The sequence below is a fragment of the Protobothrops mucrosquamatus genome, unplaced genomic scaffold (genome assembly GCF_001527695.2).
Source record: "Protobothrops mucrosquamatus isolate PMUCROS unplaced genomic scaffold, P.Mucros_1.0 scaffold743, whole genome shotgun sequence".
Classification (NCBI taxonomy): Eukaryota; Metazoa; Chordata; class Lepidosauria; order Squamata; family Viperidae; genus Protobothrops; species Protobothrops mucrosquamatus.
In genome coordinates this window covers 188,774-204,992 of record NW_015387014.1, presented here as the reverse complement: position 1 = coordinate 204,992, position 16,219 = coordinate 188,774, and the positions used below count along the sequence as shown (strand labels likewise).

The window sequence follows — 16,219 nt, the reverse complement described above, 5'->3', positions numbered from 1 at the left end:
ACATCCGGTGGCAAAGGCTTTGGGCATCCCGACCGACAGCGGCCCCTGCCGTTGAGGAGGTGGCAATGCAGCCGTACCGCTGGTGGTTGGAGGGGTGGGGGGCTGCGCGAGTGACCTCACCAAAGAGCGTCCGAAAGCGGGGCACGTGATCCTGGTTGACCCAGTTGTAGTAACGCGGGTGATCCCGGATGGCCGGGATGGTTGTACAGACGACCTCCGATAGCGTTGCTCGTGATGGACGTTGACCGGCTCCAACAAGAACCCTGACAGGTTGTGTTGGGTCAACGACTCACGTTAAAAGCTGCCAGTCGAGCCTCTGTTCATTTAATACACATCGTAATTTTGATTTGTTGTTTTTTTTTACACGTTAGAGTTTTTATGCACGTAGAGATCACTGCATTATTTCCATCTCTGGATGGAAGACCACCAAGACGACTAAAAAGGGAAGTCAAGAAAACCCAAGTCCTCCTCTCTGGATGGTTGATAGGATTGTTATGGTATCTTTCTACACATTTCACATATTATAAGGTATTGCGTTTGTTATTCAAGGGGGTTAAATTCCCGGTTTGCACTTTGGGTGAATTGTCTCTTTTGCTCTTCTGTTTTTAATTGTCTCTTTTTAAACGGACTCTGCCATAGCGCGGGAATAACGCTAGGAAGAAGAAAAAAATCTCTTTTGCTCTGGTTACCCCGATCATAGGATCATCTTAATGTACATGATTCAATATAATTTCTGTAGCAGGGATTGTATTCGTATTCTCCTGCAAAAACTTTAAGCGCTTTGCATAACTTTTATTGTTGTATAGTTGTAATAAATATATTGTTGTTTATATTATTTACCTGTGTCTGGGTGCTTTGTTAGCTGTGTTGATGGTCAGAAAACATGTACAGTGTTCACACAGTGGTGTTTGCAATAAACAGTGTGTCCAGGGGATGACAATGTTCACAAATGCTGTGCTATGTACTTCCCCAGGATATCTGATACATGCTACAAGGACTAGGGATGACATGATAGCAATATTCCAGTATTTGAGGGGCTGCCACAAAGAAGACGGGGGCAACTTATTTTCTAAAGCATCAGAAGGCAAGACAAGAAACAATGTTTAGAAACTAATCAAGGAGAGATGCAACCTGTAATTAAGGAGACACTTCCTAACAGTGAGAACAACCCATGGAACAGCTTGCCATCAGAAGTTTTAGGTGCTTCCATCACTGGAGTTTTTTGAGACTGGACAGCCACATGTCTGAAATGGTATAGGTTCTCCTGCTTGAGCTGAATGTTGGACTAGAACAGTGGTCCCCAACCTTTCCAGCCTGATGGCCCGGCACGGGTGTGTGTGCATGTGAGTGGCAGGCGCCATGTGCATCACTTCATTTGTGCAAGGGACAATGCGTGCCTTCCACTCGCACAAATGAGCTTCGCGCAACAGCGGAGGGTGCTTACACAGGTGGAGTTTTGCACGCACACTTGTCCGCTGCTCATTTGAGAGGAGCTTTACGCAGCACACTTGCCCATCTCTCCCGTGGCCTGGTTTTAAACAGGCCACGGCCCAGTTGTGGGCCACGGCCCAGGGCTTGGGGAGCCCTGGACTAGAAGACCTCCAAGATCCCTTCCAGCTCTATTCTGATTGATATATGCAGTTTACAGTATTTGCCTGTCAGCTTCATCCATGTGTTATTTGCCTGCAGCAAATCACAGTGAGGTCATCATGACAACCCACGGGTGTGCATGCTTTTACACATATATCTTGAAGCTGGTGCTCTCTCCAAAGCCACGACTGAGGAGCAATTAACAGGGAAAACGAATTATATCAATTTTCTAAAATCTAAATGAGGTAAAGAAAAATTATGTTTCATTGGGCGTGTAAAGGGCATTCTCACCGAACAGACTACGCAGTGTGATATCTAGGGGCATCAAATATATAGGTGATCCTTCCCTTGGTGCCTTTCAAAATGTGTGTTCCACTTGGAAATAGTCATCTATTTCTTTTTGGATTCTTTTAGTTCAAACAAAAAGAGGAAGAGACTGCAGTAAACAAGACAGCAACCTCTAATCATTAATTCCAGGAATGATCCTGAATCTGGGGGCATTTTTACATGATAAAAACAATGGCAGCACTGAAAAAAACTAGTGGTAGCAAGCATCCACAACATCCTTATGAAATAAACTAGGCAGAAAGAATGATTGGCCTCCATTGTTGTAGATAAACTTGAACTTGAATCTCCCTTGTGCCAGTCCAACACCTTAAACCAGTGGTGGCGAACCTATGGCACGGGTGCCAGAGGCGGCACTCAGAGCCCTCTCTGTGGGCACGCATGCCGTCGCCCCACTCCTAGGCCTTCAGCTGGGTTTTATAAAACCTTTTTGCTTTAGGCCGCCGCCGTGTGCAAAAAAAAAAAGGTTCAATCAGTCAATTTCAACTTCTCGCGGGGAAAAAAAAATCTTGCAAAGTTGGAATTGATTGATTGAACTTTTTAGTCCCACCCAGTCTGCCGTTACCACCGTAGCCATGCCCACCCAATGGGCCACACCCACCCGGCACCCGACGATGCATAAGTGGGTTTTGGGTTGTAGTTTGGGCACTCGGACTCTAAAAGGTTCGCCATCATTGCCTTAAACCAATGTTTCTCAAACTTGGCAGTTTTATGATATGTGGATTTCAGTTTCCAAAATTCCCCAACCAGCATGGCTATCTTAAATGATCTTGAAGGTCTAGAGGGAATAAGAGGAAGCAACCTGAACAATTTGCCTTGTGGAATAAATGATATTTTATGACAGCCATGCCTTGCAGGGCTGTCATTTTATAAGAGTGCCCATGAATTCAAAATTCCAAATGTTTAGGAACTCTGCTTAAATTCTGCTAGTGGAAATCACCTGATTGCAGCAAAGAAGTAAATTACCAATATTTCCATCTAGTAATCATCTGGATTTCTCCAGACCAGATCTGGCAGCAATGACATTAAAGACTGTGAGAAACAGAAACGGGCATTTACGGTATGAATTCAGAGTAGTAATGAGTGAGTTATATGGCATAAGCTGACTTTTAAGGGTTTTCCCATTAATAAACAAAACATTTACTAGCGATATTTAATTTCCACAAGATGGCAGTAGAAATCTATGGCAGCCTGCAATTTATGTCATATGAAAAGAAAAAGGCACTAGTAGGAGCAAAACATTTCAATTTCATGGCTGGTGAAAGTGCTTATAATACTGGATTCCCAGGGTATTTTTGAACTGTTTGGCTTGAAGCATTCATAATGAAATTTCAAAGTTGCACAGATACATATGCTGCATCTGTTTGTCTCTAATCAGAGGAAAGTCCTTTATTGAACTATCTTACTTCTTATGCTGGGTTTTATCTAAATTAGTGACTTAAATAGATCTCTCAGGCACTTCTCTAGTAATTTCTTTTTGCACATTATCAAAAAATTACTCTCTATTGTTGCCGATTTTAAATGACTGCCTTGTTTCATTTTACTTCTTTTCTCTGCTTCATAAAGGACCTGTGCATTTCATTCAGAACTGGAGATGAGCCTGAATTATGTGGCTAAAATGGAAGAGGAAAAAGGCTGCCCTGACTGATTCTTTGTGCCTGAAATCCATGAACGTGTAATTGATTCTACCCCCATTAAGTCTGATTATTTCTTCCAGCACATTAGTTAAGATCTCTGCCATTTCCTCACTCCTGATTTACAGGATCTTCTAGCATCAGCCAGCCATTGTTGAAATAATATAAAGCCTGCCCTCATTTTTCAGCATAGCGGTTGGAAGGTTCTTCTAGATACAATAAATTACCAGTGGGAATTGTGGTATGACCGACATTTTATAACTGGTGAAATCACGATTTAATTCTCTTGATCTACTGAATGAATAAGTCACAGGGGATTTGTTTACACACCACACAAACAAGGAAACCACATTGTTAGTATAACGTCTATGTCCTCTCTGGTATGACTGACTGCCTTTCATTCAATAAGAGATTTCCACTCCTGGTTGCTTAAAAATCCAACATTTCTCAAATGGATTCAGTATTTTTGAACATTTTGGTTCATTCCATTAAATACATTCTAGGGCAGAGGGAAGAAGCTTGGATTCTCTTATATTTGTTTATTAGGTTTAGATTTCTCAGAATGGTTGTATAAAGAGAGCAAGTTTGATATAGCGATTAAGGTACCAGCCACAAATCAGGAAAATGTAGTGCCACCATAGACACAAAGCCAGTCACTCTCTCTTAATCCTAGGAATCCCTTTCAAAAACCTTGCCAAGAAAGCTGTGGGGACTAGTTCAGGCAGTTTCCAGGAGTTAAAACCAGAAGGCGGTCGTGTGCACACACACATAGAGGTTGTATAAATAGTTTCATTCCTACCTGACGCCCTCTGCTTTTCCAGTAATTTTCTTTCCCATTTTCATTAGCTTCTTGGTCTTTTGGCCAACCATGCCAGGATGCTTGAATTAGCAGCTATGTGGCCTAAAGAAGGTGTGTAGGAAACATCGGCACAAACAGAAACGCTAATTAGCCTGGGATTTTGTGCAATGAACTTGTTTGGATCAGATCTTTGCATTGCTCTTGCTGTCAGAAGAGAGATCGATCTTACCGATAAAGGAGAATGTTTCTAGCTCAGGGTTGAAATGAGAGGTCCTTGGTGCTCTCTGAGATTGGTTGTTTTCTTGCAGATGTTTCATTACTCAGTTACCTATCTCTGTCACCCTGGAGCACCTCCATTGCTATTTCAGATGTTCTCCAACTCTCTGAAGCAGATTTAAGGACACATTGAATAAAGGGGCAACTGGCAGAGATGGTCCCCTTCCTTTATTCAGGCAGAAGAAAAGTATTGCTTGATCCAAGCGTCCTGCTAGCGAACATCTTTGTCTTTTAAAGAGGGCATAATGAGGAAAATTGCCTAGACCTCACTCACATGGAGGAGACTGCATCTGAAATATGACTTCATATTTGAAATGATAGGATCATGGATCAATATTTTTCATCCAGAGCAAAACAAATCTTTTATATATAATAAGATAAGATAAGATAACATTTATTGTCATTTTTTACTGTGGGCACAATGGCATACATCAAAAATGAAATTTAGTTGCCCGCTCTCAAAGTGAAACACATACATGACACACACCTAAAACATACTATGTACAACATATGTATAAACCCACACCCCTACATATACATAGCAAATAAATATTAAATACTATCCATCCTGAATATATAACGGAAGGAGAAAGCTTGAGAGTTCACAAGGTTAATGCTATGGAATGAAACTATGGCTGAATCTGGATGTTCTGCTGTGGGTAATGGCAAAAGTTACTCCCATAACGTGAAAAGTTATTTCACATTCATCTGATTACCTGACCTGTTGATGTTGGTGGACAACACAATGGAGAAACAACACTGATATTGATGGTAGTAAGAAGAAAGTGCACGTTTGTGTGGGGAAGGAAATAAATAGCCAAACAAAGATTTTTGCACCAACCTTCTTTTACACACCCTGGTTGTTGGTTCTGTGGAAAGCCTTTGCTGGATTCAGTCCTGTGATCGGCCAGGCTGATCAAATTGATTCCAAAGCCAGTCCGGGGTGGGTTTGAAATTGATTAAGGATTGAAGGTGGCAAAACTGTAGAGTAAGTGTACCTCACATGAGAATATCTGTCTATCTGAAAGCATTCTAAAAGACTTTCAGTTTTTTAATATTGATATCACTTTGGTATTTTGTATGTCATGCAGTGTACATAAGAATTGGTATAGCTTCACTGGTGTCACTCAATAACGTATGGATATATCTGGCTTAATACTACACTCTCCCTAGTTCCAGAATTATATTCCAGCATTAGTACAGTACACCAATGCGGAATTTCATAAATCCGACTGCCTAAATTATTGCATTTGTTTACTTTGGTAATCAAGACACAGACTGAATTAGAAATTTAAATTCTGATAAAGTGCTCCATGAAGCTGAAGCCCATCTACTTTGTGCATGCCAGCTGTTACACATCTCAGTACTGCTTTTAAAAACGTCATTTTGTATTTCTCTCTGGCTGAATGCTGTGGAATAGCACTGAAGAAATATTACTGTGATACGGGGCCTCTGGTAGGGCAGAAATCCAAACAACCACTAGAGGACAGCGAATAGATCAGAAACCTCTATTCCTTCTAGTGATTATCTGGATTTTTTGGGTAGTGCAGAAATGGTAGGACTTGTGTTTTTAACCAATGCTTAGGAATACATACTTCCAATAAATGTGTTAAATGACTCCAATAATTCTATCATACTGTTAAATTCACAAGATTGTAGAGCATATAAGATATGCTCTAGGTATGCCAACTTGCCTCCTTTGTAATTTTATTCCTTTTCTCTCTGGTGCTTCCAATGACTGCTGTTAACTTTCTGTGCAGATTTGCTATTCATATTATGAATATGACCAAATTCAGTGTGAAGGCACCACATAAACTCATATGTCAACTTTTTAGTATGTTGCTTAAGTTTACCTATCTTCTTGATTAATGCAACCAATTATTGGCTTGCTCACCCATTGAATTGATTTCTCTTCATTGAGTTTTCTCTAAGAATATTCAAAGGTTTATTCCTAAAAAACTAGAGCTATTTATTTATCAATCTGTTCCATATTTCTGTTAACAGACATCATCTTGTGTAGCTTTCATAGAAGTAATTTCTATTGGGTTTAATAAAGTTTATTTCCAAGACAGTGCATTTAGCCATTTCTGTAATACAATGCTGGAATTTAAACTGGATTAATCCCATTACGACTTAATGATAATATAATATGAAATCAAGGTATTAGATTAGGTAGTTTGGGCGCTGAGCTCACAAAACTATTGGATTAAAATAGGAGTCTGATACATTGTTCCTTCTTTGCCCAGCAGATGACATTCAATACACATACTCACAAAATACTGTTTTTTTTTCCTCAACAGAAATTGATGCATATCTATAGCATGAAAAAAGATTATGCAAACTTGGAATGAATAAGAAGCTAAGACTATCTTGTAATGCAGTACCAATAATCCTTAAATATCAGTGGCATTATTAGAAACAATAATTAACTTAATATTTAGCATAAATATAGTATGGTGGCCTTCGAAGAAATCAGAAAGAATCACAATTTAAAAAGCTGCTGTCTTTCCAACTTAATGCTTTCTAGATTTGATGACTTTCAAGTCTCATGATACCCAATTAACAGAACAAATGATGATGCTGTCTGGGAATTGTATGGTCCAACATATCTAGAACAAAAAACTGAGAAAGGTTTTTACAAGCTGGCAGTTGCGCTCATTGAATAATCTTTACAATTATTTCTGTTTTATGTTATGACTCTCTTTTGTTCTTCATGCAAATAATGCAGCAAGTTTTCTGCTCAAGAGTTTTCCTGATATTTCTGTTACTAAAGGTATATCAGTTCTCCTCCTCTACTCTTGACTTATTTTTCCTCCTCTGTCACTCTAACAATTGATTGAATTTCCTCTGTGATAATTAATCTCCTAGGTAGTGACCGCCTCTAGCAATTCTAATTAAGTGCCCAATCGAGAAGCCAACAGATCTTTATTTACAGAGATGAATGAGTCGGGGAAAGGGATATATCTGTAATATGAAAAATCTGATTCAAATTGCTAGGGGGATATAAAGGAGAGGTGATAGTTCCCGGGGATAACACCTGCATGGCAAATGTAAAACCTATAAAAAGTATAATTATAATTATCATTGATCCTTGGCAGGGAAGAAAGACTTATGGCAGAAAGAGGAACAAATGGGAACCATAAGAAACTATTCAGAACATCAACAGATCTGCACTGATGAATTGTACAGGTTGTTTTACACAACTTTACAACATTAGATTGTACAATTTAGTACAATTAGCTAATTGCTACAGGTTATGTGAGGGTATTCCTATGTGTTATCTTTCCTTCTTCTTTTCTTTGTATTATAATATGACAGTTTTTACAAGAACAATTAGCTCTGTAATGTTTTTTTAAGTGGGCAGATTTTGGCAATCTGTTGTTTTGCTCTTGGTAGGCAGCTCCCCAACAATATTCTGTGTGAAAGGAAAGACAGAATCTTAGATTAAGTTTTGATTCTATGATTGCAGCTTATTGTTTTCATATGATTGATTTTGTTAAACGTAATGTGCCACCTTAGTATAAGACTGTACAATAATTTTTATTGACATCATAGTCCTAAATATAGTACCTCGTGGCATTTACAACTTTTCCTTAAGAACAAAGTATTTAACTTGTTCATAACTACAGGTAATCCTTGACTTACAACCATATGTTTAGTGATTGTTCAGAGTTACAACGGTATTGAAAAAAGCGGCCTACAGCCAGTCCTCATACTTACAACCATCACAGTATCTCCATGGTCACATGTTCAAACTTTGGGCACTTGATAATCAGTATATATTTATAAAGTTTGCAGCGTCTGGAGTCACATGAAACCCTTTGTGACCTTCTCAGCTCTCCTCTGACAAACAAAATCAACGGAGAAAGAAGGATTCCCTTTAGGACTTCTCAGTTCAGTCAACTGCTGTGATTTGCTTAACAACAATGGCAAAAAGGGCCATAAAACTGAGCCTGACTCACTTAACAATTGCCTTGTTTAACACCAAAATTCTGGTCTTAATTGTGATCTTAAAATTAAACTGTATACAGTTTTTACTCCAAGACAACTTTATAGTCTGCATGTCACACTATATCATTAACTGCACAAGTTGGGTTCATGTGAATTTACTAAGTTAAATGATGAGTCTGTAGTTCTATATGTGTATGTGTATGGTTGTGTGTGTGTGTGTGTGTGTGTGTCAGAGAGAGAGAGAGAGACAGAGAGAGAGAGAGAGGGAGGGAGGGAGGGAGAGGGAGGGAATAGTTCTTACTGTAGTTATCTGTGATAGTTTTTCATAATAGCTTAATTCTGAGTTAAAGAAATTCTAGAGGAATTATGAATTTCATTAAAGTATCAACAGTAGGATTTAAAAAAGGTTGTCTAAGCCTTCCTTGCATCTCAGATAACTTTATGGATCTACAGTACACTTCCCCGGCTGTTTTATGTTTTGCAAGGGAAACATAAAAAGAACCATGATGAATCAGACCAAAGGCTTATTTGGAAAACCGGAAACCTATGGAAACTAGAAACAGGGTATAATGCAATCCATTCGAATGCTCTAGAACAGGGGTCCCCAACCCCTGGTCCGTGGACCAGTACCGGGCTGCGGCATGCCAGCAGCCGGTCCGCACAAACAGGGAAAAGCCCCATCTGCAGGATGCAGGTAGCACACAAAATCATGCCCCCTCCGGTCCACAGAAAAACCTGTCTCCACATAACTAGTCCCTGGTGCCCAAAAGGTTGGGGACCTCTGCTCTAGAAGTCTTTGGAGTTCTTCAAAAGGTAAGGGTGGAGGAGGGTGTTTGGCTTGGGGGACGGTGAGAATCAGGCCTAAGTCCTGTAGGGATTCGGTGGGAGTAGGAAAAGGCCTGTGGGGACCCAAGGTCAGGAAGTGGGGGGACAGAGCATCTCAGAGGGTGGGGAAGACCTTGAGAGGGCCAGGGCAAGCATGCTAGCCTCCAAGGTCTCCCCTCACCCTTGACATGCCCTGTGCTCAATTTAACAACCCATAGACTCATTTAACAATTGATTGGGGAGAGCAGGAATGGTGGGAATGTTAGGTGAGACGCTTCAGCTAATGACAGTCGTGACATGTAACTGTAATGGGCTGGCTACATTATAGCAATATCTCAAATACTACCTACATACCTCTGATCCTGAAATAATATTATCATGACTCTTAGCCATTGATAGTAGAACTCTTCATTTTTATAAAGCTACCAGATCTGGAATATAAAAATCCAGAGTACAAAATAGCACCTTCCAATTAGAATTGTCCGCAGTTTTTTGTTGCCATCTAGTGGTCATCTTGCTTTTGGATCTGGTAGACTTCTATTTCAAAGCTTCCTAAGTTGGTAGACATCACTACCTTTTAGAGTACTGTAGCAAATTCCTTAGTTTAAACATACATGGTTGAAGAAGTATTTCATTTTATCTCCCCTGAATATCCTATTTTCAATTTTACTGGATATTCCTGGGTTTCTTGTATATGACAAGACAATACACTTCTGCCTTCTCTTTCCATATTTTCACTCTTTCCTTATGTTAAAGAACCCTAAACACCATAACTTTCCCTTTTTGCTTTTAATGGCCATTTTCTATGTCTTTTCTTTAACCCTTTGGAGAAACAGAAGCTAAGATCGGAGACTTAATTTAGTGGAAATTGTCACTTAGTGTCGTAAGTTCAACATTATACTTTATAGAAGTATAAAGTATATGCTAAAGCATATGCAAGTTTAGAAACCTAGGTATGGTAGCGCTGACATTTTTCACAGGAGATAATGAAGGTCTGATACCAGGTTTAATTTGTAAGTCACTATGACATCTATTTTGAACTGGAAGGCCACATGAAAGCCAAACAAAGAAATGATCTAAATTAGTGATGCTTTTGGTAGAGCTGTATCTAAATGTGTTCAATTTTCTCCCCAACTGCAGAGTTAGTATCAGACTAGTTCTAACTTGGCATTTTACCATCCTGTTCCTCTGTGAATTGGTGTTTGGTCTGAAGGGATTGCAAGGGGAAAGTTGCAGAATCATCTTTACTTCACGGTTTGTTTTTCTGATGCCCTTCTATTATCTATCTTCCTCTCATCTTTTCTTGTTTAAGAGGAATTGGCAAAGCTGGGCAGTAAAACAGAAAAACGTGATTGAAAAGTGAGAAATCAGGTGTATGTGTGTGGGGGGGAAAAGGTAAGATTGGGAATGAGTTCGGACTTAACAGTTTTACCTGGTTGTGGTTAATGTAGAAGAGGTCCCGGAGAGTCATGTTGTTTCTTATCCTTTGCTCATCATTCTGGATGTGTAAACTACAGCTGCGAAAATGTTCTTAGTTTAATTTTCTGATTTGGGCCTAACGTCTAACTAGCTTCCAAATAAGAAGCCTCTTCTGAATCTCTCTTGGACTTTTCTAGGATATTTATTTATTTAATTACATGCAGTATATCTGCCCACTCCAACAGACTCAAAATATGATGCCAAATTAAAATAAATGGCCTGGACTAAAAATATCCATTAAAATAAAGCAGAACCCAAAACACCTCAACACATTATTCACAGATTTGGGTTTAAAGTCAGGTTTTAAGGGCTTTTTGGAACCCCCAAAGAGAGGCTGCCATCTGTATGACTTAGCCACAGTACTATATGCATACATATAGTTACTGAGAGGGTTGGAAATGTTTTCTCTGAGGGACTTTTAAGCTTCAGTAGAACAATCATAGAGGAAGAACAGCATTCTCTTTTTATTATTATCAGTGCTTTTTTTCTTAAAAAAAAAAAAGGTGCCAGAACTCACACATGTCATACAACCCACCTTGCTTACCCTTACAAGGTTCCATCCAAAAAAGGTGCCGGAACTCCGTTCTGGGCGTTCTATGAGAAAAAAAAGCCCTGATTATTATTATGGTGGTTACAGAGTCAGCCAGATGTTTAGACTGGCAATTTTATCCACTTATTGAGTCCTTTACAAGGACCTGAGTTAGGCAGATGTTGTTCTTTGCTAGGATTAAAGATATCATTGCAGGATGCAAGCTGTTCCAAGTAAAGCTACCTTTTGCAAGGACTGATGGTGATTTCATCAATGCCAATGATGTTCAAATGATGCTCCAGTTGTTTAGAAATTGTACCCCAGGTGTCTATTACGATAGGTGCTATCTTAGTTTTCTTTTGCCATAGTTATCCTACTTTGATTTGCAGGTCCCTGTATTTTATAATTTCCTCCAGTTCTTTCTCTTCTCTTTTGCTATCTCCAGGCACTGCCAAGTCCACTATCCAGACATTTTTGCTTTTCTTATTGACAATTGTTAAGTCTGAGGTATTATGTGGCAGGTACTTGTCTGTTTAAATTCTAAAGTCTCAGAGCACTTTAGTTTCTTCACTTTTTATTTTTTGGTCTATTTAGTGATCCCACCAGTTTTTGCTTCCAGGCAAATGTATTTCTTGCAGCTCCTCCTGTTGCTATTTTGTCATGCTGTTGTTTTCAGTCAGTCTATGCAATCATCTTCTTGCAACAGCTAACTAGGTGGTCCTCTGTTTCTTCATTTTCTTTCCAGAGGTGGCATTTGATGTCTTCTCAATTCTGGCTTTGTGAAATGTGGAATGCTCCTATTAAAGCCAGTTAGCATTTCATAGCCACTGAATGTAGTCAGCTATCATTGCATAGCTTTTAATGAGTGTGCTGTTGATAGATTTCTTCATGAACTTTTTGAGGGGACCTCTGCTAACTTTAGGGCCTCCTGAGTTTGATTTTTCATTTCTGTACATAAATGGCAACATTTTGGCCATAACTGATGGGCATTTGGAGAATTAATTCACTGTAAGTATGGTGGGGAATAAACTATATTACAGCTGTACAGCACTTCAGGTTGCCTTCAAAGAGTATGATTCAGGGAATATGAACTTAAGATCTTTCTGCAACACCTTAAGTCATCCTTTTTCAGAGTCAGGTGTGCAGGAAGCTTGCCTGAACAACGCTGCAGTGCTGTAGGTTCTTGGTTGATTGAATCCAAAATACTACTCAATTCTAATATACAGTGGAGGTAGGCTCACTAAATTCTAAATTCTGTGTGTTTTGTAATAATTCTTCTGAGTGCATGGAGCAGCCCTTATAATTTTTCAGCCAAGTCTGAGTGAAAGCCCTGCCAATAGAATGTTTACTAGATTCTCTGTTGTCTGTTGTCTGTCCCTAAAAATGAATACAAAGCATGTTGCAAATTCAGTAACCGACAGGATTCCTAAGTGCTTTGAAACAATACAGAATTACAAAGTAGCTTGGAATTAAAAGGATAATGTCCAATTAGTGTCCAATTCAATGGAAAGTGGGTGGGAATGAACCGGCACGTGAAAGAATTGGGTAGCCTAGCATCCTTTGTAGCTGCTTGTCAACCAACAAGCTTTTTCCCTTGTTAGAAATCACCTTGCTGTAATTTGGCAGTGATTTTGCAGCCACAATATGTTTTGTTTCTGAATTGCTGCTAAGCAAGATCTCAATGCAAAAGGAGGCCTGTCTGAATTATAATTGTACAGTGTTCCAGCTTTACAGAATATATGAAGAATATATTCTTTACAGAATATATGAAGAATATATGGGTCAGTTCTGTGTTATATAAAAGTAGCAAACCAAAAGTTTTGGATAAAACTGAATCCTTCAATATATTGCTACCCCCCCCCCCCAAATCTCATGAATTATTATTTCATGATTCCCCCCTCCAAAATCCCATGAAATAGATATTTGTGTCAATTATTACTAGGCTAATATTTTTTGGGGTAAAGGAAACTTTAATAATATTTTTGAGCTGGAAGATTTTGGTAAAAAATAGTGGGGGAAAAGATGCATAACAATATTGATCCCAAGGCTATTCTAACATGTGCATCTGTTGCACTTACTGCCTTCTTACTTTGAAGCTGTAAAAACATGTAGAAAGATATGTGTAACTCTGTACTATGTAGAGATTGTAGCAGTAAGTTTTTGTTCTACTGGGATCAGTAAAAATACAATATGACCAGAGTACCTAGAGTTTTGCATGCAACTATGTTTTGTTCCAAAATGAAACACTAATGATGGCAGTAACTGATATCAAAAAACCCACTTCCTTTTCTTTGATAACCCCCTACTATCCTCACAATCTGATTTGGGGATTCTCCCTACATATGAATACCTGTAAGCAGGATGGTTACTGTTTCCATTTGGGACAGTAGTTAGTTGAATCCCAAAAGTGCTTTTTTCCCAAGAGGCAACTGGACTTCCTTGTTTTTCTTTGAAGACGTTTCGCTTCTCACCCAAGAAGCTTCTTCAGCTCTGACTGGATGGTGGGGAATGTTAGTTAGTTGAATATCAAAAACAACTAGACTTTGGCTTCATGTGTTAAAAACAAAATACAACATTTTTATAACAATAGCAGAGGCCATGATGCACAAACCATTTGTTCCTTTAAGCTAAAATGTATTTTAAGCCCTTACAGTACTGTCTTTCCCAATAGTTTTGGGGAAAATAAAACCCTTATTATACAGTATACTGGAAGGATATATATATTTCCTTGCAATATGTGGTTTTCCTAATCGAGCCTTATGGCAACTCTTGTTTAGTGTTCCATCTTTTGATTATCTCTGATTCCTTTTCATGTACTGAATATCATTTAATCTGTGGCCACTGGAAATGATTACTGGATTGGCTGGGTTGAACAGTAGGTGCTGGGGATTAGCAAGAGGGCACCACTAGAGCTGAAAAGACTAATGAGAAAAACTTTTCTGTAGCAAAAATATCTCAAGCATTTTGGCCTTTGGCTGTTTCTTTGCTCCCTGGATCTTTACACTCACAACTCACATGCAGCCAGAGCTCAGAGATTTATTTTTTTTTGCTGAAGTTGTGTTTATCAGTAGGGACTCAACCAGTACGTAATAAAGTCTTTCAAGGGGAATCACTTCCAAAGGAGCTGATTTTTCTCCTAGAAGAGAATGAAGTTGGGTTATATATATTTTTTCTAAATACAGACACCAAGTGCTCTAAGGACAGCATTACAACAACACATGGAGGGCTGTGTAGCAAATGTGAGAAACTGATAATACACTTTTTATACCAGAGCATTTACAGTACTGTCTCTGGCAATCTTTCCCAATAGTTTTGGGGAAAATAAAACCCTTATTGTAAAGTATACTGGAAGGATATATATTTCCTTGCAATACATGGTTTTCCTAACGAGTCTTATGGCAATTCTTGTTTAATGTTCCGTCTTTTGGTTGTTTCTGATTCCTTTTCATGTTCTGAATATCATTAATCTGTGGCCACTGGAAATAATTACTGGATTGGCTGGGTTGAACAGTAGGTGCTGGGGATTAGCAAGAGGGCATCACTAGAGCTGAAAAGACTAACGAGAAAAACTTTTGCATGGTGTTTTTGAGATGAATGCTGTATATTAAAATTACCATGCTAAAAACAGATTCAGGCTGTCACAGGAAAGGTATCCCCAAAGTATATTGCAACATGCAATGTCATCACTGCAGCACAATATGTTATGCTCACTCCTAATGTCGATGCCATCTAGGCAATTGTAACTATTATGTTAAATAGTTTTTACTTTCAAGTACACAAAACAACATAGAATACAGATGCAGTGACAAGACTGTTTCATTACTATTTGTCTAGAGAAGTGCATATATACTCATGAGCCTCTCTTGATTTTACTTGTTTGATAGAGAGGATGAAATGCTTAATTAATTTGATTTTTTGCCCATATTGATACAAACTGAATGCTGATGTGCATTTTTAAATTTAGCATGTGGATTGGAGTTTAGGCTAGAATCTTAAATTCATTTACTGGAGAGTCAAATCAGGTTGAGCATAATACCATAGACTGTTTCGTAAACCATGATCGAGTACAGCTGCTTTTGGCTTAATATCATGCACAAAACATGTTGGCTTTGTGTTATGTGCAAGCCAGAGTTGTTCAACAAACAAATGCCATTTTAGGATTATGTGTAAATGGGACAAGTACACATAGATTTTGCAATTACCTTAACTAAGGCCTTGGATTTTAAAAAATAAATAAATAAGAAAAGCAATGCATGTTCTGATAAAAAAACAACATGGGAAATACATATACCTTATTTTGTCCCACATTTAATCAATCTAGCAGTTATGTTTTTTAAAGCAAAATATGCCTTGCAACCCATACAGCGTTGTTTGGAGAACAAAACTGAACAAAGAGTTATAAGGCGAGTAGAAGAGCAAAAGATCCACTGTTCAAAAAGACTTCTCATGTGCAATTTTTTAAAATAGTACTGTTCCATTTTTTAGTTTGTTTTGGATTGGTGTGTCTTCTATGGCATTTAGTATACAGATGAAAGTTAGATCGGGTGGACTTCATATTCTTGGCTCTGCTTTGGCCCTTGTTGTATGATTTAACATATAACAATTCTATTCTAAAAAGCAATGGAAATGTTCTTACAGAACATTTGATGAAGCAAATGTCAATGATTCATTGTTTCCTTAATAAAGCTTTGTTGATATTAAGTGAACAAATACATAAGAGTGATTGAGCAACTCTTTTCTGTTCAAACATGGATTTTGGCAATATGACTGAAGGTTTTCTCCATGGCAGCA

At 38.5% G+C, this 16,219-nt stretch overlaps 1 long non-coding RNA gene across 1 annotated transcript; it reads left to right on the top strand.

The window, feature by feature from the left end:
- Positions 1–206: 206 nt before the first annotated feature.
- Positions 207–4,069, top strand: LOC107289672. Its single transcript, XR_001548931.1, has 3 exons — positions 207–528; positions 1,690–1,835; positions 3,502–4,069. It is a non-coding gene; the product is annotated as an uncharacterized LOC107289672 (long non-coding RNA).
- The last annotated feature ends 12,150 nt before the right edge of the window (positions 4,070–16,219 follow it).